Source organism: Elaeis guineensis, chromosome 11 (genome assembly GCF_000442705.2).
Source record: "Elaeis guineensis isolate ETL-2024a chromosome 11, EG11, whole genome shotgun sequence".
NCBI classification, from domain to species: Eukaryota; Viridiplantae; Streptophyta; class Magnoliopsida; order Arecales; family Arecaceae; genus Elaeis; species Elaeis guineensis.
Genome location: NC_026003.2, coordinates 94,032,744 through 94,060,081, shown reverse-complemented (window position 1 = coordinate 94,060,081; position 27,338 = coordinate 94,032,744). Strand labels below are relative to the sequence as shown.

The window sequence follows — 27,338 nt, the reverse complement described above, 5'->3', positions numbered from 1 at the left end:
GTGTTGCTTCTTGAATTGATTTTGATGATTACAACATATTTGAGGGGGTTACTAATGATTTTGGCTTGAAAAAAGATTTATTGTATTTCAGAGGCAAAATCATAATTTTATCAAATTTTGATTCGAAAGCCTCAAGAGCAAGAACAGAAGATTTGTGATCTATTGGAGGCAATTTCATACTTTTTGGATGGATATGTTGAGAGAAATTCAAGTTTAAAGAATTGGGTCGACCCCCTAGGTCGATTCCTATCAAAGGAGCTGAACGGTATGTCATTTCTGACTGGCACACCCAAAGGAACGACCCCATGAGTCGACCTCTGTTGCTGTGCAAGCTAAAGTTGCAGAACAGTCAGTTTCTATTCTGTACCACAGAGGTCGACCCTATGAGTCAACCCCTGTGCAGAGGTCGACCCCATGAGTCGACCTCCAATGATGGAAACTTCTGTAACGGCTAGTTTTCAGCTTTTTTTGACAGCATTTAATGCTCTTTTAATGATCTCCAATGGTTCTATTTTCAAGCCAGATTACTCTCCACCATCCATTGAAGATATAAAGGCACTTAAAGGAGGAAAAAAGATATAGATTCAAGCATTCATTTGAGCCATAAGCAAAAAGCCCTCTTCAAGAAAAAGAAGCTTTTATTTCAAGTTCACCAACTCCTCAAGAGCTTATTCAAGTCTTCAACAACCTTGAAGATAATCAGAAAAGCTTCTTCCTTATTGTGTAAAGTATATTTAAAGCTTTATTTGCTCATTAAAGGAGCTAAACTTGTATTTCATTGTCTTTAACTTTTATACTCTGTTTCAGTCTTATTTTTGAGTTTTGAAAGGGTTCCAAAATGTGAATAGGTTGATCCAAATCTTGAATCGAATTATATTGGGTTGGCTTGTACCCAAAAAATAAGTATTCTAGCTTGAGATAGCTAGAGTCGGAGGTACTAACGTTGTATTCTTGTTGAATATAATTTAGTGGATTTAAATTCTCAAGTAGGAGCTTGGAGAGTGGATGTAGGTGCAAGGTTGGCATCGAATCACTATAAATCTTGTTTGTTTGTGTTCTGCTTACTTGCTCACTTTCTAAATTTTCTTATCTTCTTGCATTCTTGCATTTAATTTATACACCTTGCTTAAATCACTTTCTACATATATCCTGCTCACTGTTATTTAATCATCATGGTTCTAAATTAATTTTAAAATTTCAAAAAACCCAATTCATCTCTCCTCTTGGGTTGCATAGCTGGACAATAAGTGGTATCAGAGCCCGGTGCTGAAGCCCTACTTTGATTTAACTATCAAAGAGCTAAAGATCTATGGCAACTCAAGTTTGTGCTTCACTAGCCGAGGGGCAGTCCACAAACCGACCTCCACTTTTCAATGGGTCAAACTATACCTATTGAAAAGCTCGGATGAAAATCTTTATCCAAGCACTTAACTATGATATGTGGAGTATCATAGTTAATGGACCACACACACTCACTAAAATAATTGATGGTGTAGAATCAACCAAACCTGAAAGAGAATGGAATGAGGTTGACAGAAAAATGGCTCAACTCAATGCCAAAGCTATGAATATTTTATATTGTACTTTAGATGCTAATGAATTTAATCGTATTTCAACATGCATGTCGGCTAAGGAAATATGGGATAGATTAGAAGTAACGCACAAAGGCACTAATCAAGTTAAGGAATCAAAAATTAACATACTTGTGCACAAATATGAACTCTTTAAAATAGAGCATGAAGAATCAATAACTGAAATGTTTATTCATTTTATGGATATTATTAATGGTCTAAAAAGTCTTGATAAGTCTTACTCTAACAGCGATCTTGTGAGAAAGATTCTTAAGTCTTTACCAAGAACGTGGGAGGTCAAAGTGACCGCAATCCAAGAAGCCAAAGATCTAAATATTTTATTATTTGAGAAACTTCTAGGATCGCTAATGACACACGAGCTAAGCATGAAACAACATCAAGAAGAAGATGTCAAAAAGAAGAGGATAATCACTCTCAAGTCCACTGCTCAATCCGATGAGGAATCTAAAGAAACAGAAAATGAAGAGCAAGATGAAAAAATAGCTCTCATCACTAGGAAGTTTAAAAGATTCTTAAAGAAAAGAAAATAAGGGATGAGGAAGAGGCCACCTACAAAAGGAGAGCATAGCAAGGAGAAGGATAAGGAGCAGCCCCTTATTTGTTATGAATGTAAGAAGCCGGGGCACTTTAGGTCTGAATGTCCACAACTTAAGAAGGGCCCCAAGAAGTACAAAAAAAAAAGCTATGGTGGCTATATGGAGTGATAGTGATGAGTCAAGCTTCGAAGAAGAAGAGTCTCATGAACAAGCCAACTTGTGTCTCATGACACATGAAAATGAGGTAAATACTGAAACTCCTAATGACTTTACTTTTGAAGAACTTCAAGAAGTATTTTATGATCTAGTTGATGATCTAAAAAAGTTAGGGATAAAGAATAAAGAATTAAAATCAAAGAATCAATCTTTACTAAAAGAAAATAAGATTATTTCAAATGAAAAATCGATCTTGACACAAAAAAATTAAAACTTAAAAAATAAAATTGCTAAGTTAAAATCTATAGTAGAAAAGTTCACTCTAAGTTCAAATAAACTTCAAATGATACTTGATAATCAAAAGGCCATTTATGATAAATCCGGTCTTGGCTACAACTTTTAAAGAAATAAAAATTTTTAAAAAATATCTATGTGAACTCATCAAGTAACAAGTTTTCAAATATTACTTATTTTAAATATGGTAAAGAAGGATACAAATCCTATACATGTTTCTCTAGCAAATCTGAAAATTCTAATGTGAAAAAAATATGGGTTCCAAAAGGAACCATTGTGACTAACCAAAAAAGATCCAAGAAAATTTGGGTACCTAAAGTCAAAACTTAATTTTTGTATGTAGGTGTGTCTTACATCCCAAGGAACAAATCGAAAATGGTATATTGATAGTGGGTGCTTAAGACACATGACTGGTGATGAATCCCAATTCATCACACTTGATGCAAAAGATGGAGGGATGGTCACCTTTAGAGACAATGGCAAAGGAAAGATCTTTGGTATAGGTAACATTGGTATCACTCCCTCCAAGTATATTGAAATATTTTATTAGTAGATGGTTTGAAATATAATCTATTAAGTATTAGTCAATTTTATGACAAAGGATACAAAGTTATTTTTGAATCTTCATTATGCATAGTAACCAGTCCCAATGATGAAGGTACTAAATTTGTTGGGCATAGACATGGTAATATTTATATGATAGATTTGAATGATCTTTTCAAGATAAACATGCAATGTCTAGTAGCCTTGAATGTCAAAATTAATGAGACTAGTTGACTTTGACACCGTAGGCTTGCACATATTAGCATGCATTCACTTTCAAAACTTATTAAAAAGGAATTGGTTACGGTTTACCTAAATTAAATTTTGAAAAGAATAAAATTTATGATGCATGCCAACTGGGTAAACAAATAAAAGTCTCATTCAAATTTAAAAATATTATTTCAACTTCTAGGCCATTAGAATTATTGCACATGGATTTATTTAGACCCACTAGAACTACTAGTTTAGGTGAAAAATATTATGGCTTTGTAATTATTGATGATTTTTTTCATTTTACATAGATTTTCTTTTTGGCACATAAGGATGAAATTTTTCATGTGTTCTCAAAATTTTATCGAAGAGTTACTAATGAAAAAAGTTTTTCAATTCAAAATATTCGAAGTGATCATGAAATTGAATTTGAAAATCAAGATTTTAAAAAATTTTGTGATGAAAAAGGTATTGACCATAACTTTTCAGCACCTAGGACACCCCAACAAAATGGAGTAGTAGAAAAAAAAAATAGAACCCTTGAAGAAATGGCTCATACCATACTATGTGAAAGCAACCTCCTAAGATACTTTTGGACAGAAGCAATTAACACAGCATGCTACATTTTAAACCATGCTTTAATTAGACCAATTCTAAAGAAAATGCCCTATGAGTTTTGAAAAGAAAGAAAATCAAACATTATATTTTTTCATATTTTTGGTTGCCGATATTTTGTTTTGAACAATGGTAAAGAGAGATTAGAAAAATTTGATGCAAAATTTGATGAAGCTATTTTTTTTGGTTACTCCTCTTCTAGCAAAGCTTTTAAAGTTTTCAACAAAAGAACTTTAGTAGTAGAGGAGTCAATACATGTTATTTTTAATGAGACTTATGATCTTCCCTCAAGAAAGAGTGAAGGTATTGATGATGTAGATCCTCTTATAGAAGAGATGAAGGAGCTCACTCTAAAAGACTCAACCATCCAAAATGAAGAAGAACATGAAAACAAACAAGAGGATGAAGGTGAAGACAACAAGAACAACCTCAAGGTACAAATGATTTACCCAAAGAACGAAGGTATGATCACAATCACCCCAAAGAACTAATCATTGGTGATCCTACACATGGAGTAAGAACTCGTTCTTCACTTAGAGATGCATACAATTATTTTGCATTTGTTTCTCAGTTTGAACCTAAAACCATAGATGAAGCTGAAAAAGATTATAATTGGATAAATACAATACAAGAGAAACTTAATCAATTATAAAAAAATAATGTATGGACTTTAGTATCAAGATCTAAAAATTATTCTGTAATTGGCACAAAATGGATATATAGGAATAAATTGGATGAACATGAAAATGTGGTTAGGAATAAAGCAAGATTGGTTGCAAAGGGTTATAATCAAGAAGAGAAAATTGATTTTGATGAGACCTTTGCACCTGTTGCTAGATTAGAAGCAATTAGAATTTTACTTGCATATGCATGCTTTATGAACTTTAAGTTATTCCAAATGGATGTCAAAAGTACTTTTCTAAATGGTTATATTGCTGAAGAAGTATATGTAGAACAACCATTCGATTTTAAAAATCATACTTTTTCTAATCATGTTTTCAAATTAAACAAAATTTTATATGGTGTAAAACAAGCACCTAGAGCTTGGTATGAAAGATTAAGTAAATTCTTGCTTAATAATAATTTTTCAAGAGAAAATGTAGATACAATCTTTTTCATTAAAAAAAATCATGATGATATCTTACTTGTACAAATATATGTTGATGACATTATATTTGGATCTACTAATGAAACTCTTTGTCAAGATTTTGCTAAGCTCATGCAGGAGGAGTTCGAGATGAGTATGATGAAAGAACTTATATTCTTCCTCAAACTTCAAATCAATCAAACAACAGAAGGGATCTCCATCACCCAAAGCAAGTACACAAGAGAACTACTCAAAAGATTTGAAATGGAGAGCTCCAAAATAATTGGTACACCCATGAGCCCATCATATAAGCTTGACAATGATGAAGGCGGTAAAAATGTAGACTCAAAATTTTATAGAGACATGATTGATTCTTTATTGTATTTAACTGCAGTAGACCAGATATTATATTTAGTATTTATTTATGTGCACGCTTTCAATCAAATCTAAAAGAATCATATTTAAATATAGTTAAAAAAATTCTTAAATATTTAAAAGGTACACAAACTCTAGGATTATGATATTCTAAGGACTCATCAACTGACTTAATAGGATATTCAGATGTCGATTTTGTTGGATGTAAATTAGATAAAAAAAGTACTAGTGGAACTTGTTAATTTTTTGGAGTTAACTTAATCTCTTAGTTTAGCAAGAAGCAAAATTTGGTAGCACTGTCTATAGCTGAGGCTGAATACATTACAGCCGAAAGTTGCTGTGCTCAAATCCTATGGATTAAGCAACAACTTGAGGACTTTGGCATCAAACTCATTGAAACTCCCATAAGATGTGATAACACTAGTGCTATTAATTTAACTAAAAATCTAATTCAGCACTCTAGATCAAAACATATTGAAATTAGATATCATTTCATAAGAGAACATGTTCAAAATAAAGATATAATTCGTGATTATATATGTACTAAAAAATAATTGGCTGACATCTTTACCAAGGCCTTAAGTGAAGATAGATTTTGTAAAATTAGAAGAGAATTAGGAATCTTTGATCCTTCAACTTGAGTATCTTTCTGATTCTAAGTTTAATTTATCAAAAATTCATTGAACCAATTTATTTTTGATCTAAATTCATATCTCTCCTTTCTTAAAAGCTCAAAACTATCCTTCATATAATCAATCTCTCAAATAGACACCCTTCCTTCAAGTTTCAAGCTTTTTCAAAATTTTTCCATCATTTTTTTAATTTTTTCTTGCTATGAGTTGACCCCTAGGATCGATCCTAGAGTAAACTTGCAATATTTTTTTATTAAAATCCATTGGGCTCTATTTTATTGGGATTTCTCCGATTGTAAAGAGCCGACCCCTTTATCGTTCGTCTTTCTCATTCCATCGAACAAGATCACCTCCCTCTCCAGTCTCATCTCAAAATCTCTCTTCTCATCGGATTTTTTCCTTTAAATCACCCATTTAGGATTTAAATCTCTCTTCTCTTTCTTCTTCGTTTGGGCGGTTCGAGCTTACCCTAGCTTCAAATCCTCTTTTCCAAACCGACCGTCTATCTTCCCAAAAATTTTGCTTTTCCTTAAAATCCCTTCCACTCTACTCCTCATCAAATCTTCCAGGCTGTTTGCAAGTCTCTCCTGTCCAAAATGGCTCCCAAATCAAAGCTACCGTAGAGAAAAACATCTGTTCGAGGGTTAGAGGAAGATGTGCGTAGAAAAAGAATGGCAGCCGAGCCCTCTTCTGCTCTAACTTCAGTTTCAGATCCGACTCCAGTTTCTTCATAGTCCCCACTCAGCCCAAGCAAGATATCTCTCTCCAATCGAAAAGTGAAACTCGAAAAGAATATAGATTTTAAGTTTTTTGAAAAAGAAGGGTTCTCTATTGGATCAAAGATTAAAAATCAAGGATGGGAGTTTACTATTTATTAAAAGAAAATACTTATATTGATTGGGTCAGAGAATTCTACTTAAATTTGAGTTACTACAATGGAACAGTAAAATCTTTGATGAAAGGGGTTAATATTGTTCTTGATCCATTGCACTTAGGACAAATCTTACACTTACCTTGTGAAGGCTATACTCATATGGAGCTCCCAATCAAAGAAGGATTAAGTGCTATCTTAGGGAGGGCATTTACTGAAAACTTGAATAAATTAGAAGCAAAAATTTTTTCGGTTGAGATGAGGCTTTTACATCACATGGTAACCAAACTGTTTGTCCCTAGGAGTGGCAGATATGACCTCTTATCTGATAGGAACATATGCATCATGTACCATGTGATCATCGAGACTCCCCTGAACCTTCCTACTCTGATGTTTGAGGCCATAAGAGAAACTCTAAATAGGTCTAAGGCTCACCTGCCTTATGGTATGGCACTCACTTTGGTCTTTAGGAGGTTTGGAGTCTATTTTGAAGGAGAGGCAGTCACCAAATTATCACACTCTGACACCATCAACCACCACACAGTGCACCGCATGGATTTCTCAAAGACTGATGGTGGTTGGTCGAAGGGTGTTAAGGAGGAGCAGAGGAGGAGGGACCGTCTTCACCTCCTCGTGATCACAGGGCATCTCCTGATATTCAGTTCATGTTTGATCACGAGGTTGGTCCCTCAGAGTTAGTGAGGAGGCATATTTCTGTACTATAGTTTGGAAGCAGAGTAGATCCTTCAGAGGTCAGACTTGCAGACGATCAGATTGAGTTGATATCCTAGCGTATTGCTTTCATTTTATCTCAGCAGTTTGCTAGCTCAGGCTTTGCTCAGAGGATGACATCTCAGACTGTTTCAGACCAGACCTTGATCCCTCATATCTCTACTATCTTTCAGATGCTTACAGCTCAGTCCGTACGACTTGAGGAGCTTGAGGGATGTGTTCTGAGACTGACGGGCAGAGTTTTAGATTTACAGAGGCAGGTATTAGCCTTAGCCAATCCCCAGCCATAAGAGGACATCATAGAGGTCTCCCACTTATCTGCAGAGGCGGCTAGGCTTCGAGGCATTTTGCAGAGTGGATTTGATTTTTTGAAGAGAGAGATCAGGACCTCCAGTGAGACTATCTCTACTCAGATTGGTGCTTTGATGCAGTCCATGACGAGAGCTTTGGAACAATTGGACACCATTAGACTTTCTCTCCTACCATAGTCCATAGCTTCTCAGGCTCCAGGATCTTCTCGCCCTTCTGCTCGTGCCGGTACTTCTACCCATGACCGAGGCAGACGAGGTCGAGGACATACCCGTGGCTTTGATCCTGAGTCTCCTCATCATATCCCTGACTTTTCTGATGCCTCTAGCCATGACATCTATTAGATCTAGCATAGTTAGTCTTTTATATTTAGGTTCTAGCTTATGGCCTTTGTAATTGTTGGCTGATTGACTCATGGATAGTTGTATTTTTTTGTTATCCATGATTTTTGTATGGCCTATGTACTTTGACTTGACTCGTATGTATTATGACACATATGTCACACTTTGGATATATATATATATGCTTTTATCTTATATGAATGTCTTTGGATTGATTTTTTTTATTATGATTGGTCTCAATTGAAATGTCTTAATTCTGTGATATGAAGAATGCCTCCTATATGTGCGATATAATATTATGAATGGCAATATCTTCTATATGAGCAAATTGAAATGTCCTTTATGATTGCTATAGTGAGGGGGAGTCTCTTTCATTTTTTTGTTTCTTAAAAAGTAGAAGTAATGATCTTAATTGATGTTGTCAAAAAGGGAGAGTAGAGATAAAATCGAGCAATAAGCAAAATTGTCTAAAATCGAGCAATAAGCAAAATTGTCAAAGTAAATTTGTCAAAAGAAGATAATCTTATAAGCTATCTTAAAACTAATCTTCAAACTACTTATGATGCTTACTATTCAAATAATTGGCTATAATGTTTAAGTGATGTATCTTCATAAATTTGAAATTCTTAATCAATACTTTCTATATGTTATATTTTGCTTTTGCTCAAATATTTTGTCATCATCAAAAAGGGAGAGATTGTCGCTCTTTGAATTAATTTTGATGATGACAACATATTTGAGGGGGTTACTAATGATTTTGGCTTGAAAAAAGATTTACTGTATTTCAGAGGCAAAATCATAATTTTATCAAATTTTGATTCGAAATCTTCAAAAGCAAGAACAGAAGATTTGTGATCTATTAGAGGTAATTTCATACTTTTTGAATGGATATGTTGAGAGAAATTTAAGTTTAAAGAATTGGGTCGACCCCTTGGGTTGACTCCTGTCAAAAGGGGCTGAACGGCATGTCATTTCTGGCTGGCACACCCAAAGGGGATGACCTCATGAGTCGACCTCTGTTGCTGTGCAAGCTAAAGTTGCAGAATAATTAGTTTCTGTTCTGTACCACAGAGGTCGATCCTATGAGTCGACCCCTGTGCAGAGGTCGACCCCATGAGTCGACCCCCTGTGACAGAAACTTCTGTAACGAGTAGTTTTCAGCTTTTTTTGACAGCATTTAATACTCTTTTAATGATCTCCAATGGCTCTATTTTCAGTCCAGATTACTCTCCACCATTCATTGAAGATATAAAGGCACTTAAATGAGAGAAAAAGATATAGATTCAAGCATTCATTTGAGCTCTAAGCAAAAAGCCCTCTTCAAGAAAAAGAAACTTTTATTTCAAGTTCACTAACTTCTCAAGAGCTCATTCAAGTCTTCAACAACCTTGAGGATAATCAAAAAAACTTCTTCCTTGTTGTGTAAAGTGTATTTAAAGCTTTATTTGCTCATTAAAGGAGCTAAACTTGTATTTCATTATCTTCAACTTTTATACTCTATTTCGATCTTGTTTTTGAGTTTTGGAAGGGTTTCAAAATGTGAATAGATTGATTCAAACTTTGAATCGGATTGTATTGGGTTGGCTTGTATCCGAGAAACAAGTGTTCTAGCTTGAGATAGCTAGAGTCAGAGGTACTGACGTTGTATTCTTGTTGAATACAGTTTAGTAGATTTAAATTTCCAAATAGGAGCTTGGGGAGTGGATGTAGATGCAAGGTTGGCACCGAACCACTATAAATCTTGTTTGTTTGTGTTGTGCTTACTTGCTCACTTTCTAAATTTTCTTATCTTCTTGCATTCTTACATCTAATTTCTACACCTTGCTTAAATCACTTTCTATATATATCCTGCTCACTGTTATTTAATCCTTGTGGTTCTAAATTAACTTTAAAATTTTAAAAACCCAATTCACCCCCCCCCCCTCTTGGGTTGCATAGCTGGGCAACAGGGGGCCTATTGCATATAGACATCTTCAGATAGAACACCATTAAGAAAAGCATTGTTGACATCAAGTTGATGTATGAACCATCCTTTGGAAATAGCAATAGATAAAAGAACATGAATAGTGGTTATCTTAATAACAGGACTAAAAGTCTCACCATTGTCAAGACCGACCTATTGATGAAAATCTTTTGCCACAAGATGCGCCTTGTAGCGCTCAATAGAACCATCAGCACGATGCTTGATACGATATACCCATTTGCAGCCTATAATGTTCATGTTAGGCTTAGGGGGAACAAGAGTCCAAGTACCATTTTTGAATAGAGCAGCAATTTCAGCATTCATGGCCTGATGCCATTCAAGATGTTTGTTGGTATTAGTGAAATAGGTTGGCTCTGTGTTTAGGGAAGTAGAGGATGTTGAAAAAGAGGTGGATGGACTGTATGGATTGGTGGCTTTTGGTTGAGATCGTAAGGTCATAGGATGGGTGCATTGTGCTTTTGGCATGCTTAGTTTTGTGGAAGTTGTGGTTGAAGAAATATGCAGGTTAACACCAAGTTGAATTCCAGCTAAATCATCAATATATTGGTGAAAAGATGGTGATGCACGAAAATTTGAATTCAAAGTAGAGGATAAAATAGGAGGAGGTTATGAGGATGGGAGAGAATTTGAAGTTGTGTTTGTTGGAGTAGGAGGGATTTGTGGTATAGATAAATTAGGAGAGGATAATGCTGGAGAAGAGGAAGGAGAAGGAGATGGCTGAGCTGAAATAGAATGTTTTGAAGAAGTAGGACTGTTGGTGTGGGACAAAGGAGTTAGGGATGCAGAAAGCCAAGAAAAATGGAATGGAATATTCATCTTTGAAGAGGGACATAAAATAGATGTATTTGCAAAAGGAAAGACTGTCTCAACAAATTTAACATAACATACAATATAAATTCTGTTTGTTTGGGGCAAAGACATCGATAACCAAGATAATGACTACCATAACCTAAAAAAACACAAGGAATAGAATGAAATTGAAATTTGTGTTTATTATATGATGAATATATGGAAAGCAAAGACATCCAAAGATTTTAAAAAAAAGATAATTTGGTGAAGTTTTGAAAAGAATTTGATATGGAGACAAATTTTGAGAGACTCGGGATAGCATGCGATTAATTAGATAGACAGATGTTTCAAATGCATAATGCCAATATTTGTAGAGAATAGAAGATTGAGCGAGCAAGGTAAGCCCTGTTTCAACAATATATCAACGATGCCATTCAACGATGCCATTTTATTCATGCGTGTGTGCATAAGCTAGACGATGAACAATTCCAAGATTTGTGAAAATTTTGTTTAATTTGCAATACTTGCTCCCCCCCCAAATCAATTTGAATAGATTTGATTTTGGTGTTTAACTGGCGTTCAACATAGTTGTTAAATTTAATGAAAATATCAAAAACTTCACTCTTTTGAGTTAATAGAAAATACCAAATAAAATGAGAATCGACATCTACAAATATAACAAAATAACGAAAATCTTCAAAAGATAAAATGGGAGAGGGTCCCCAAACATTACTATAAATAAGTTCAAATGGAAATTTAGTAGAGTCTTTATTCAAATGTAAGGACAATCTAGATGATTTGCCCATTTGACAAGCACCACATAAAGAGTGACGTTTATGTGAAGGACACGGTAATTTGTGAGAACTAATGATCTGATGAAGAACATAGGAATGAGGATGGCCAAGTCTCCTATGCCACTGATCAAGAGAAGTGTATTAAGCAACATTTTCAGATGGAGTCGTAGATGGAGGAATTGTGGGTGGAGGAAAACAATAAAGGTCATCTTTACTCAGTCCCAACAGAAGGATTTTCTGAGTTACTCGGTCCTTAACAACTAAATGAGTAGGGTGAAATTCAAAAACACATTGTTATCATTAGCAAATTTTTGAACAGATAGAAGTGATTTCTTAATGGTAGGAACATGAAGAATATTTAGTTAAGGCAAGGGAACGAGTGGAAGTAGATATAAGAGAGGAACCAGTATGAGCAATTGTTAGAGGCTTACCATCGCCAATGTAGAGATGGTCGTTGCCATAATATGCTTCAGAACTGCGTAAACTCACAAGGTCTGGAGTAACGTGATGAGTAGCGCTTGTGTCAGGGAACCAACTTTGAGAAGGAGCAGTCGGTGAATTATAAGTGAGATGAGCAATAGGTGGCATGGTGTGAGAAAAATGTAGAGGATATTGTAGAGCAACTGAGATGCTGCACGACAAATTTGACATTTAAGATATTCAGGTGAGCCAGAGAATTGATGAAAATCATTGTTGTTGTTATTGCCATGGCCACGGGATCGTCCGCGAGAACCATGGCCACGGCCACGGCCACGGCCATGACTCAAAGCACGATTGTGGTCAACCAGAGAGCGCTGAGATAGATTGACAGAAGGAGAAGAGAGTGTCTGATGGTGATGAAGAAAGAGTTAAAAAGGCAAGTGCTTCGCCATGAATAAATTCATGACTAAGCAACAAACTGTGTAATTCAGAGAAGGAAACCGGAGTGGGGCGAGCGGTGAGAGTAGTCACTAAATCTTTGAATTCAGATCGAAGACCCTTGAAGACATAAATGTTAAAGTCTTCTGGTGACAAGGGTCTTCCAGCAGCAGCTAGTTCATCTTGAATGGATTTACCGTCCTGGAGGAATGAGGATACAGATTGATCACCCTGTTTGAGACTTTGAAGTTGCAGATGCAAGTTAAGAATTCTGGTATTGGAAGGAGATGCAAAAGCTTGCTCCAAAGTGATCCAAATTTCCTGAGATGTTGTCAGGCTATCTTCTCTATGGTTATTGTTCCAAACTGGGAGATACATCAACTGACCATCTAGAGTATATTTTTACCGACAACAAGAGGTAATACAGACTCAGAGAGAGAGAACATATCAAAGTGCTCATGAGTAATTGATCTTGTTGAGTACATCGCTCATAGACAGGATTATGTTGAGGGGTGTCCTGGCCATCAACCAAAATGCTAGTGGGGGGATATGGACGAGAGCCATCAAGATAGCCCATCAATCCTTGGCTACGGAGGAAGGGAACCAGCTGGGTTTTCCAAAATAGATAGTTTGTTTCAGTGAGTTTAACGGATATGTAATGGTGAGCATTGGAAAGAGTTGGGGAAGGAGAAGATGAGAGGGAAGTTTGGTCAGGAGTGGCTGAAAGAGGGGTGGTGGTAGAGCTACTGGCCATGGTTAAAAAAAAGCTCTGATACCAAATTGAACTAGTGAAAAATGATGAAAGTCTCTCACGTTGAGACGATTGCTGTCATTGCCTATTTATATACAAATATATAAGTATTTTGATAAGTTTAAATACAAAATTCAAAATGTTGTTATGAAGATAAGATATAACAAGATATAACAAGATAACAAGATGCATATTGACTTGGTCTTGATAGCTGCTCTAAATCAATGTCTATGTATTGTTAATATTTGCACATGAATTCGCTGAAGAATTTTAGCTGTATGTTATGAAAGTTTATATCAGGTTTTGCTTTATCTATTCTCAAATTAAACATATTTATTGGAGCAAAGCTTCACAGTTTATTACAATCTCTAGTGTCAATTTGACTTGCATGAACTCTGTAGACAGTCTAGTATATGTAGAGAAATTTTGAAAGGAATAGAGGACCTTGGAATGATAAATCTAGTATCACCCTATCTAGCTTTAGAAAGTCTCACTGACTGGTCATCTATTACCACATTTGCAGCTACTCTAAAGGTCAGCCAATCATATTCTATCAGACAGAAGGCAAAGAATTCTGAGATTCTTAAGAGCTTCCAATATGTTTTTCCTCATTTCTAGGAGACAAATCCTTTGTGATCACCAAAGAGAAATACAGGCGGCATGATTTGATGATAATCCATAATCTAATGCTTGAGCTAATATAGTGCAAACCTTTGATGCATCAGGCCTTAAAGTTATACATGGTGCTAAATCTTCTAGCTCAATGGTCCATGTATGTGTTGATCATGCCTTGGCATATGGGGAAGTTTTCTTATTTTATTTTTTTTATTTTTTGATATTGTGAATGTGGGACCCTACTAGATTTCTCAGATTAGGCCGCTTAAGTTTGTTGGTGGAATACTGTTTTTTTCATAGTGCTCTCTTTAGCTATTAATTAATAGGGTTTGTGACAAATTGACAACAACCAACATGATTTTTAGTAGGAGCAATAAAGTAATGAAAAAAATTTAAAATTCAAAAGGAGAAGTTATAGAATGGGCTCATCGTACTGGCATGTTGGGCTGGACTTCTCTAGTGGGATTTCTTCTAGTTCTAGGATTTTTTGATAGTGATAGAATGGGCTCATCGTTCTAGTTTTTTTAATACATCTTCTCTAGTTGATAGTTGCTTTAATTCCACATTTCTTGAATTAGAGAACTCATGCTCAAGCATATGTTTCATTAAGTTCACCTTGAGATGGCCAAGACATGATGCTAACTAAATGATCACTGCTTCAGAAGTATTTTAATGTGCTTATCTTTATATATAAGTATTTGGATTTCGAATCAATAGGTATCATGATGAAATTTATGTATAAGTGGTATGCGATGTGGATGGGTTATGTCTCAGATTTCAATAAGTAGAGTTTGACCTAAGTGTAAAAGGTGTTGATCTTTGAACATAGGATGTTATACTGATAAGTTATGTAGAATTATATATACATGATTAATTATTATTTAGATGATTTTGAAAATTTTAAACTTGATATTAGTGAAGATCATAATAACTTTTCTAATTTTGATATTAATTATTGATCATTACAATTTTAAATTTATCGAAAGAAAGTTTGTTTAGAATGTAGCCTAAAAAAGAACTGCATCGTATGAGAGAGAAATATTTTTTGAACATTAAACCTACAAAATGATCATGTATGAAACACACTTGTAAATGAAAGATATATTTGATTCTATTAGTAGATTGAATTTTATTATAAGAGCATGACATAAAGAATATCGAAACATAGAGCTATGATCATTAGGGATTGTGACGGAGATGATCCATAGGGTATGGATTTTGATGGATAATTTGTATATTAGATTATAATTTGAGAGGTTGATGAATTTAAAATTTTATTGGTTTGGAAGTCATTTAGTAAACCTAAGATATTTAGTGAATTAAATCAGAATGAACAGCGAAAGCATAGTTGTTTAAGCAAATATGTTATAAAAAGAGATTTAAATTTTATTTTTTTTAATAAAAAAATTATTTTAGAACTCAAAAATAAAATAAAAAGTTTGAACTCTCGAGATTATCAATCTTGCAGTATACTAATTTTGAAGACAAAACTATTTTAAAAGGAAGAGAACATAATGACCCAACCTTTGATCACTCGGGACATCCCCACACGAATCTCAAAGTTTAAAAAAAAATTCAAATCTCACGCGCTGTGCACGTGAGGCAGGGAGAAGGAAGACTCCCGATGGGAACCTTCCTCTTCTCCGAATACAACTGGGAAAAGGGATTTTGGGGTTCAAAACTTGGATTGAAACCTAGATTTCCATCTATAAAAGATTCTCCCTCCTCCTCTTATGTCTCCACCACCAAAATCCGGAGAAATCTTCACCGATTTTCAGAATTTCTTCGAGTTTTCTTTCCTCGGATTTCACCGGAATAGGCTGCCAGATTACCTTCTTCGCTTCATCGGATTTAGGTAAAGACCTAAGCCCTTTCTCTCCTCCTCCTCCTAATCCCGCAGCCATCTTCCCATCTTGATTTGAGTCGGCAGCTCGCCGGAATCCAAGTTTGAAACCGGTCCCCTGTTTTCATTTCTTTTTTCTTTTGATTTCCTCCCGCCGGAACCGTTGCCGGCTATGTTTGGCTACCGAAGCTGAGGTCGCCGGGAGTCTGCCACTGTGAGTCATCATCGTCGGGGATCGCCGCCATGGAAAGTGGTCGGCCGATCATTCTTTTGCTTCTTCCCTTGTTTCAACGAAGAAAAACGAAGACGTGAGAGAGAGAAGGAAAGAACAAAAAAAAAAAAAAAAAATCTCTCTCCTCCCTCTCTCTCCTCTCTCTATCTTCTCTCTCTACTTTTTTCTCTTTACAAATTTTTCTTTCTTCTTTCTCTAGAATTCTCTCTCTAAACTTCTCTCTTTTCATGGATTTTTTTCTCTCTCCTTAGACAAACCCAGATCTTGGTTGACCTTAGGAGGAATCCTGAATTGATGATATTAGGGTCATTCATTATAATTTTTCATCATCCATAATCATTTATGATTTTTATGTTTAATCTTGATCATATAGAGGCACGACTATTTGCACAAGGTGTCAAGCAGAATATCTTGATTCTTAATTCATAGATCGAGAAATTCATTGATTGCTATGTTTGGATCAATCACCGATAGAGGTAAGGGTTTTTGGACACAAACACCAGTATATATATTTATTTTTGCACTGCATAATTTGGTTTCTTGTGGCTGATATTTATTTATGATTGTCAGCATGATTATTGATATGTTTTGTATCATATGTTTGTACAAAATAATGATGGTTTTTGAATGGTTTAGATTATCATGATACCGGTTATTAAGAATTTTGAAAAAAATATAATATAAAATAGTATTTTATTTTCAGATAAAATTGAGATTTAATAATTTGATTATCAAGAAATTAAGGAGTGTTAGAACTAGCCATGTTAAACTGAGAATAGCCTCGTCACGGGTAGGAATGTGACACAGATGACAGCCTGCCATGGGCAGATACATGGTACTAAGAATAGTCTGCCATGGGTAGACATATAGTACCGAGAATAGCCCCGCCACAGATAGATACGTGCTGTTTGAGTTTGCCACCATGGGTTGAAGTGTGGATATTCTTGTTTGCCATAGCGAGCTGAAGCGCGGTTATTTTAGTTCTCCACCATAGGTTGAAGTGTGGTTTATGGCTTGCTACTCACAAATTGCAACATGATCATGATTAGTCCGAATCCTAAAGATAGCTGCTGATTGATCCAAATCATATTAGTGAGATATAGATAATGAGACAAGAAATCACAATTAAGTAAAAAGAGTTTTACTTAATATATATGTGGTATATCAGTCTTGAAAAGATAGATATTCGATGATATATGATGCATGATTTGTATATATCAATATTTAGTTATATTGGATCCTCAACATGAGATTTTGTGACTTATGTTTTCTTTTGATACAGTTGATTTGTTATTTTAAATTATTATTATAATGGTGTGGTGTATGGAGATTCTTATCCGGTTATAAAGCTCATCTCCCTTTATTTTTCTTTTCATCTTAAAGTTGCAGGATACTCATGATTAGCAGATGAATAGATAGAGCATCATTGATACATGATCGAATGATTGAAGAAATAGAATTTGTAATCATGCAAGTGTTATCAATTGTTATAAAAATTAGATCATTATGGATGTTGAGATTGTAATGAATTTTATCAACTTTGCATATTCTTTAGGACTTATCCTAAAGAGTGTGCGGCTATCACGTATCCGATCCAGATGCCAGATTCAGGGCATGACAATGATTGCAATTATAGATATGATGGGATCACAAAATATCAATATCTGTAATTGGTATCTCTATTCTCTAACAAATATGTTTGAAGATGCTGGATGTCAACTATGATACTATGTTGTGCATAAAGAGCAGGCATTTATAATCTTTATGTAGCATCTCTTATGTTATGACAAATTATTTTACAAGATTATATTTGAACATCTAACACATCTATAGTTCAAGAGTGATAAATACTTTAAAACATTTTGTTCTCTTAAAGCACATGCTTCTATTTTAATTGCCTACACTTTTAGCCTTTGCTGTAATATGGATCTCAAAAATTTTATCTTCATCATCAATTGCAACCATGCCTAAAGCTGGGAGAAATGTTATCAATGAAAACTCTTGCATTTTATAGAAAAAGACAAATTAACTAGTAATTTTCTCTTCACATTTGAGAATGGATTTTTTTCACTTGATAAGATGAAGTCTAAATGGAATGTATTTTCAGAATTTGATAACTATTCATAATATGTATATGCCTATGCTTAAACATGGTAATCAAAGTTGGTACGTAGCATAGCAAACTAGTACTTGCATGTATACAAAAAGTGCCACACACACGTCCCCATAAAAAGAAAAACGAAAGTTGCATGCCTGCTTTTCTAATACAGACATATTTAAAGAAGACCAACTCTTAAAACCCTGCAATACATTCTAGCATAAATCCATGTCATTTTAGAAACATCTCATCACTGTTTCCATGCACCTCTTTTCGAGTTATTGTGCCGTGTGGACTTCTGAAGATTGATGAGCTGTTCTTATCCTTGGCTATTGTTCATCAAGATGGGCAACATGGACTTCAATTTGGCAAATCTCATTGCTAATTGCAAATTGATGTAATCGTACGTCATGTCAATCAAATGGAAGTAAGCAATCCTTATAGCTCGTTTGATCATGAGGACATAGATGAACCCCCATAGGCCCACAACAAAACCCAGTGCAGATATAGCATAAAGCCATATCATTTCAGACTCATCGCCATTTCTAGGTTCCTCCTCTAGAGCTCTTGTTTGAAATGGACTGCTTAAAAGGGCATCATTAAAGCACCCTGGCAATGGCCATCCACGAAGATCAGGATTGCCACTATAAATGGAGGGATCACATAATGTCTGCAATTGATTTCCCCATGGAATTCTTCCTGACAAGTTATTGTTGGACAAGTTCAGGTGACTTAAAGAGTACATGGAGGATATACTTGACGGAATCATCCCTGAGAGAGTATTCACCGATAGATCAAGTGATTCTAACTGCCTCAAGTCACCAATATGCCTTGGGATCCTTCCTGTGAAGTGATTATTAGAGAGGTTCAAGAAACGCAGTCCATGAAGGTTTACCAATTCCGTAGGAATCACTTCAGAAAGATTGTTGAGTGAGAGGTCAATGCTCATTACAAGTGAGAGCACACTGGTGTATTTAATTTCGATTCCCTTGGGGTCATTAATAAGCCCTCTGTATAGTAAGCATTGAAGTCTGAAGCATTGGTTTGTCTGCATTCTGTATCTTCATCATTGTGCTGAATTTCCGATGATGGAGGCAAAGCACCTGAAAAATTGTTGCAAGCAAGGTCCAAAACTTGAAGAGAAGTAAGATGTGATAGTTGCACTGGGATACTACCGTTGAAGAAATTTGACCTCAAAGAAAGAACTCTCAAAGATCTGAGGCTTTCTCCAATCCATACTGGCAGGTTGCCTGAGAATCTATTTTCACTAAAATCAAGAACAACCAACTGTTTACAATATTTCAACCATAAAGGCAGGTTTCCAGAGAACTTGTTCTTTCTCAGATGCAGCGATTGGAGATTAGCAGGACATGCCATTGAGTCCGAAGAATGTTCTAACTTGTTGTCCTTTTGGGAGTCGGTCATTTGTTCCCGTGGTTTGCATTGATAGTGATGAAGTTCTCCAGATAACTTATTGTTAGATAGATCGAGAACCTCCAATGAAGCCAGACTGCTAAAGAATAGCCGGATGCCACCAGATAAGTTATTGTTGGAGAGATCAAGAACTTCTAATGAAGATAGATTGCAAAGGGATTTGGGGATGCTACCATTAATATGGTTATTGGACAAAATAAAGACTTCTAGATTCATAGCTATGCCAAAGCTCAAGGGAATAGGTCCAGAAAATGAGTTGTTAGATAGTATCATTATATATAGGCCAAGAGGATCCAATTCAGGAATTGGACCATGAATGTTGTTGAAACTGACATCAAAAATTGTATATCGCTGGCCTCCCAAAGAAGTTGGTAGTTGCCCTGTCATGCTATTGTGGGACACATTCAGATTATGAATATTTTTTAGATCCCAAAACCAAGTAGGAAATCCATCTGAAATGTTGTTTTTACAGAGCCATAGTTCTTCTAAATTTGTCTGTGTTCGAAGCCAAGTTGGAAATTTGGGTCCCAAATGACAAGACTGTATCCCAAGATATTTGACATTAAAAGGAGGAACCCATTGGTGACTTAGATTCAGTTGAAAAGAATTGCAAGACAGATACAAGACTTCTAATCTCGTAAGATTGGCAAAGTGGGCTTCAGTCAAATGACCCGTAAAAGAGTTTGAGAAGAGTTGCAAACTTTGGAGTGCGGACAACTGACCTAGAATTTTTGGTATCTCCCCACTGATGTTGTTATACGATAAATCTAGTGTTTGTAGAATGTTCAACTTGCATTGGTTCCTTATAAATCTCTGTATCGTCCCAGTTATGCAATTCCTTGATAATCTCAAATCATGTAGTCTATGAAGCTTGTCGAAAAGATCTGGTATCTCTCCATTGATTTTGTTTTCTGATAGATCTAGAGTCTGTAGGTGGATGAGATTCCCAATGATTTTTGGTATCTCACCGCTGATCTCATTACCGGATAAATCTAATACCTGTAGGTGAATTAGATTTCCAATGAATTCTGGTATCTCCCCACTTATATTTTTATTGTCTGACAAATCCAATTCCACTAAGTTGTGGAGCTTCTCGATGCTTTTCGGTACCTTTCCACTAATTTTGTTCCGAGACATATCTAGATGTTCCAGGTGGCTGAGGCTTGCTAAGTTGGGAAAAAATTCTCTAGTAATTTGATTACCAAACAAATTTAAGATTTTCAAGTGCTGTAGATCCCCTATAGAAAATAGTAGTCGGTCAGGTAAACCACATCTTCCAAGATCAAGATGCACAAGATTGCTAATATTGAACAGCCAATGTGGTATGGTAGCATTGAGATGGTAATTCCAAGAAAGATCAAACATGGTGAGAGATGTGAGGTTAACATGTGACATGGAAGCAGATGCAACAGGGAGGCTAGTATCCGACAAATGCAAGTCTAATAGAAAAGGGAGCATGTTAATATCATGAAACCAGTTAGCTGCCTTGGAGAGGTTGACACCATCTAAGCCAAGCAATTGCAAAGAAGGGATGTTGGAGAGCCAACGAAGGCTATCAGCATGTAAGGCCCATCCATAATCATAAAAAATATCACCATTCCAACTAATATCAAGGAATTGCAGATTCGAGAGGTTTCCAAGCTCAGGTGGAATGGTTCCACTGAAGCCGGCGTAGGAGAAGTTAAGATACTCTAAATGCACAAGGGAACCAATAAATTTAGGAATGGGAGCTCCAAAAAAATTGTTCATGCTCAAATCCAAGTGCTTCAAATGCATCAAGTCATGCAAAGAAGGATTTACCTTACTTGGACCTGGAAATTTCATAGTTTCATATTGGACAAATATGTCATATGGATATCTGAGATCGAGCTTTACCACATGGCCAGTGATATTATTGCAGCCCACTTCCCTCCATCTGCAGCAGTCTTGGCCCTCCCAAGAGGAGAGCCACGGGGCGGGGTCGTGCATGTCTTCTTTGATAGAAAGCAGAGCTCTCCTTTCACTCTCTATGCAGCTCCCTTCCACCATGGAACCATCTCTACCACCAAGGCAGAGACATAAGAGGAAGAGCACGATCAACATGACATGCATAAGGAGACTGGATGCATTTGAACACGAACTACTACAAACAGCCATATAAGCAGAACCTGGCACCACTCCAAAGAGATGGAAAGAAGGGAGGAAAAGCTATGAGAGGTGGCTTCTCATCGCTTACATGCTCCATTTTTATACGTCAAGTGATTCCAAAGTATATTCTATCTTACAGAATTGTGGTGATTTGGACACTTGGGCGGGTGCTTGACTTGTGCGGATGTTGTGGTGAGTTGTGCCGGAATGGAGTTGCAAGGAAAACTCTAGTTCCGTTTGTTCACGACTAGAAGAAGAATCATTAACTTTTATTGTGTCATGACAAGTATTCTAGCATCACCTCTCCGTCACGCCACTAACTTTTGCTGGGCTATGATAAGTAATCTAGATTAACCTTTTGGAACTAGTATAACGAATAGTTGTGGTTGTATGGTGGAGGGACACATGGCACGTTCGGAAGGGATTCTATGTCACTTGCCAGGGCATAGTCCAGGTTTGCTGCTCCATGAAATCAAATTTCAACTGCAGGCTTGGTCATTACAGTTCATGAAAACTTTTAGTAGTTATATTCCAATGCACCACCAAACTATGTGGTAATATATGTTCTTCTCTCAACTCAATTTAATCTTAACTAATATGTTAATTATTTCTTCTGGACCTGTAGCAGAAGCTCAATTTTTCCTGTTCAATAAACTAAACTACATGCTGTGCAGTAATAAATGGTCTGTCCTCAGGTCAAGTTAGTTAGCCATTAGCTTCATGAGTCAAGTAAACGATAGACTTCTGTTGCAGGACTAACCACGTTCTTTGTTGCTTACTGCTCATAACCTTAATGCCAGGCTGCGGGGAAGTTTCTGGTCATCTCTGTGCAGTTTTATAGCTGATGTAATATTTCAAAAATATATTTATGGCCCTCTAATTAAATTTTATTAGGTAAATAAACAACAAGAACTGTACTTTGTCCCACAGAGATGGCAAGAGTCATTGTATGTATAAGGGTTCTGGATGGAGCGTAGCTTGCAAGGGACCTTCTCCATGATACTTTGCGCTTCATCCGTTCCATGTCACCTTTTAAGATCCAGGATAAACAGCCATGATTGGACTTAGAGGTATTCAAATTAACATTTTAGCTTCTAATAGTTAGAAATGCGCTAAACTTATGGACTATCAAAAGTTTCTTGGTAACATCCACCAAAAAAAACTGTTTCTTCGTAACTGTGAGATATCTAAGTATCCAACATTTTCGACGTTTATGAGTTCAGGGGTCCTACAGAGAGCGAATTCTTTTTCATTGTCCAAGTTGTTTACAAGCCTAATTTATCAAAAATATAAGTATAACAATAATTTGTTCTGATAAGCTACTGGTCATTGCTTTTATATGACGACAAATAGGTATAATTACTCATAAGAAAATAGTGACTAGCATGGACCAACTACCACTTGATTCCAGAATTATTTCTGTTCTCTTTATTTCTATATAGCTTGAGAAATGCTGCATCTAGACCTGTAGCAAAAAAAATTCATAGATCTATGCCGCATCGTATAACGTAATCAATGGTCTATTTTCAAGTGAAATAAATAATGGTCCATTCTCTAAGTCAAGTAATTTGCCACTACGTTTATTAGTCAAGTCAACTGGTGCAAGGACTGCATGGTCCTGATCTTTTATGTGAAGCAACTAGCGATGTCCTCCACGCCAAGCTGTTAGATGGTTACTTGTCAAAAGCGATGACATAGCAACGTGATCTGGTGGAGCATAGCTTGCAAGGAAACATCACTATAACTATCTGTATTATTGGAATATTTCTTGAGAAAGATCCGCAGATTATTTATAGTAGGAGCACTCCCATTAGCCCTTTCCATTTTCTTGATGGAATACGATTAGCTCTTTCCCTAAGATTTTTGTTGTGCACTAACTTTATAGGAATTTCAGTTTTAGATAATCTTCATGATAGATCAGATGATCACTGCCTACATAATATTATGGTTTTGTCTCATCATGTATCGCAGTGAAGGAGTCACTCGAGATCTCGATTATAGCCTCTGCTTAACCACCCGAATAGAAGACTGGTTTGACAGTTCTAATCAATGGAATATGTAACAGACTTTCATTGCACGACAGATTTAAACTGTGCATATTTTATGTAGTGATAAATGGTCCATTCTCAAGTCAAGTAAACGATAGTCTATTCTTAAATCAATTAAGTGATACTCCGCTATCAAATCAGGTAAACAATAATCCATTCTCAAGCATACGGTAGTCCCATCTCAGTTCAAGCAAACAGTAACCCATTCTCAAGTCAAGCAATTAATCATTAGCTTTTTGTGGTAACTCATATTAGCTATTAATTTCACGAGTCAAGCAAACCGTCCATGGAAATATCTCGTATGACTGGTTGTACATGACATATGTGACATTGGTTGGTGATGACCTCGATGCCAGTCTGCTAAAAGGCTCTTTCCATCCTCACAGTTTTATAGTTGAACACAATTTGAAAAGCAACTCATTTATATTCTGATAATTAAATTTTCTCAAGTAAACGATGGAACATGAACTTTGTCTCGAGATAGACGGATAGAAGTATGCATATCTTGGGGTGATCGATGAAGGTATGGGTGGGTAGGTTTTCAGGTAAAATGAAGCTTGCAAGAATAGCCTCTCTCTACTCTAGTATTGTTCAGAGACAGCAACCAAAGAGGGAATGCAAATACTAGGAAGAGAGGAGGGAGAGGGGACAGAGACAATCCTAAGCGAAAACCCAAACACAAATCCGAAACCAAATCCAGATTTAAAACCCCTAACTTGAATCTCCATAGTAATTGGCGCATAGAAATCCCTAAAAGGCATGATACTCGATCATTCAATCAACATCCAAATGCTAATTTCAACTTTTATGGCAATTACAAAATGCAAATCCGTAAACTTGCAATAAATTAACCATTCAATCAAAGATAAAAAGAAGGGGAAAACACAATCATTTGTTTAAAAGCTAACTTTATCACTGTAGATACTCTGGTAAAAATGTTCACAGGTCTAGCTCTCTTCCCCCACTAGCAGACACCATAAACCATAACAACAAAGGTAAATAAGATAAAATTCACAATACTTCACAATACTTTTCTTTTTGTCATTTTCTTTCCAGAAAATGACATAAAGAGCTCAGACTCAGCCCCGACCAAGAAATCTAATTCTTGATAACATCCACGAAAAATTAAAAATAAAAAATAAAAATCTAACGTTGAGAGAGAGTGACAATCGAATCGAGGAGAAAAAGCTGCGTCTGCCACTGCCGTCAACGCCGGCCATCAGAGAGAGGGAGAGTTCGCTTGGGATCGACTCTCGACGATGAGATGGAGAGTCTGGAGGGAGGTGAAGTCTGTAGGAGGGACAGTTAGCTCAGAAGAGAGAGTTCTGGGATTTAGATTTGGGGATGAGGGTTGGGAATAAATGGTTGGTGGGAGTTGAATTTTAACGATATTTTATAATTTTTATTGATGGTTTTTCCTGTTGTAAATTGCCATGCTTTAAAGTGTCGACGCTTATAAAAAGCATCGACAAAATATTGCGGTATTAAAATTTGCTGACGCTTTCTCCTGGCATCGATAATATTAAATCGATAAATCCCCATTTTTCTATAGTGTCCCTGTCATGTTGATGCATTTGCTTAGCAACATCATTCATAGAGGAATTGCTCTACTTTGCAGGGGATCCATCAATAAGGATTCGAGACATCACCATCTACGGCCCAAATGTTCGATTTTCTTTCTGCTTCAATCTCTCCACTTCCTCTGCTATAATATGGGTGCAGTCCTCCACATACCCACTCTGTCACAAAGATAACAAAGCAATGATAGGTTCTCATATTTGAACGGCTGCCATCTTCACCTTCCCTTAGCCACGAAATCCACCCCGGGAAGGAAAGGTTTTTGCAAATCCACCTGGACACAAACCTTTGCATAAACTCCCTTAACCGCTTCCTCCGTACAGTTGTCGACGAACTTGGGAACACCAATGACAGAAGCAATATATAAAGAAGCATCAGTCTATCTCACATTTTCATTGGAAGGTCCGGTAGACGAATCCAAAATATTGCCATAGAAACAGAATCCTCCCTTGCACTGAAATTAGGCCGCCATTGCTCCAAGGCAAAGACCTGACCAGCAATGGTCCAAGGTCTATTAGCCATCACCGACATCTTGCTTTGTTCGTTCTCAAACCAAAACACTTGGTGCCCAGCGGACAAAGGAATGATTTTGCACAACTACCTTCGCCAGTCTCACCTTCAACACTCTGGAAATAAGAGATAGGATAAATAGTTATTGTTGGACTAAGAGGTACTCAAATGAATTCTTTAGCTTCTAATAGTTAAAAAAGTGCCGAACATGCTGGCTATCAAATGTTTCTGGATAACTATTAAGGGCCGTTTGATTGGAGATAATTTGATATGAGAATATAATTCTCATATCAAATTATCATATTTAGTATGAAAAAGAGAAGAAAAAGATGATAAAAAAATTGATAGGCCCCATGCTTATTTTTTAAAGAGAAGGTAAAACAACTACTATAAGGGTTGGTATTTGATAAATTTTCAAATGACGGTAATCAATACTTGATAAAAATATCTTCAATAAATCTACATATATGATTATTAAATTTGTTTAGATGTCTCTCTAAATTAGCTTTTGTAAAAAAATAAGATGAAGATGATATTATGTAAGGGCTATGTGATTATAGTTACTACATAAAAATAGTATTAAAAAATTATTTTATATTGAAGGATGTATTTGTTAATTTGGCCACATTCCTATGTAGATTTATCTCTAACTAAACGTAGTAATCTTTTGTTAGTGTCATTTTCTAGAGTAATTTTTTCACCAATCAAATATAGTAAAAATTATTTATCTTCGTAATCATTTTTTCAGATAAATAATTCTCAAAAATTATCAGATTACTCCGTAATCAGACATACTCTAACCAAACGGATCCTTAGAGAGATCAAACATTTCTTAATCTATAATTTTAATTAATTAATTTTTATATATATGTCACCCGCAATTAATATGCATATCCGCTATTCTGCATCCTTCGTCTACGAAAAATGCAAGTAGAAATTATACCCATCTGGCTAGGAATATGAGGCTAAGATCACCAACTGGTAAAAGTTAGATCTCATATGAACTGCTTCCAAAAAGCCTAGGAACATCCTTTTAGATTAGACCGTTTTCAATAATTATGACCCATCCATGGACAATCAAGTTTCACCATCTTCATGAAAAGCTTCCAAAGAGGCACCTCATAATTATTAGTCTTCCGGTCACACATAAATCTTGTAGAATTTCTTTTTAATGATTATAATTGTAAAATTAATAGTCAAGTGATTCCAAAGTATATTCCATCTTGCAAAATTGTAGCGCCTCGACTCTTGAGTGGATGTTTGTGCCGATATTGTGGTGAGTGGTATCGGATAATGTTAGGGTAAGTCAATCGAACCCCGACTCAAATCAACCGGCCTCCGACTCCGACTCTACGACAGACGACTCCGACTCTACAATGGACGA

The 27,338-nt window shown here is 35.9% G+C and overlaps 1 long non-coding RNA gene and 1 pseudogene across 1 annotated transcript; one reads left to right on the top strand and one right to left on the bottom strand.

The window, feature by feature from the left end:
* Window positions 1-15,628: 15,628 nt before the first annotated feature.
* Window positions 15,629-17,863, top strand: LOC140852515 (uncharacterized). The gene is made up of 3 exons (XR_012135397.1): window positions 15,629-15,939; window positions 16,533-16,635; window positions 17,543-17,863. It is a non-coding gene; the product is annotated as an uncharacterized lncRNA (long non-coding RNA).
* Window positions 17,864-18,249: 386 nt separating this feature from the next.
* Window positions 18,250-21,883, bottom strand: LOC105061151 (receptor-like protein EIX2; annotated as a pseudogene).
* Window positions 21,884-27,338: the final 5,455 nt, after the last annotated feature.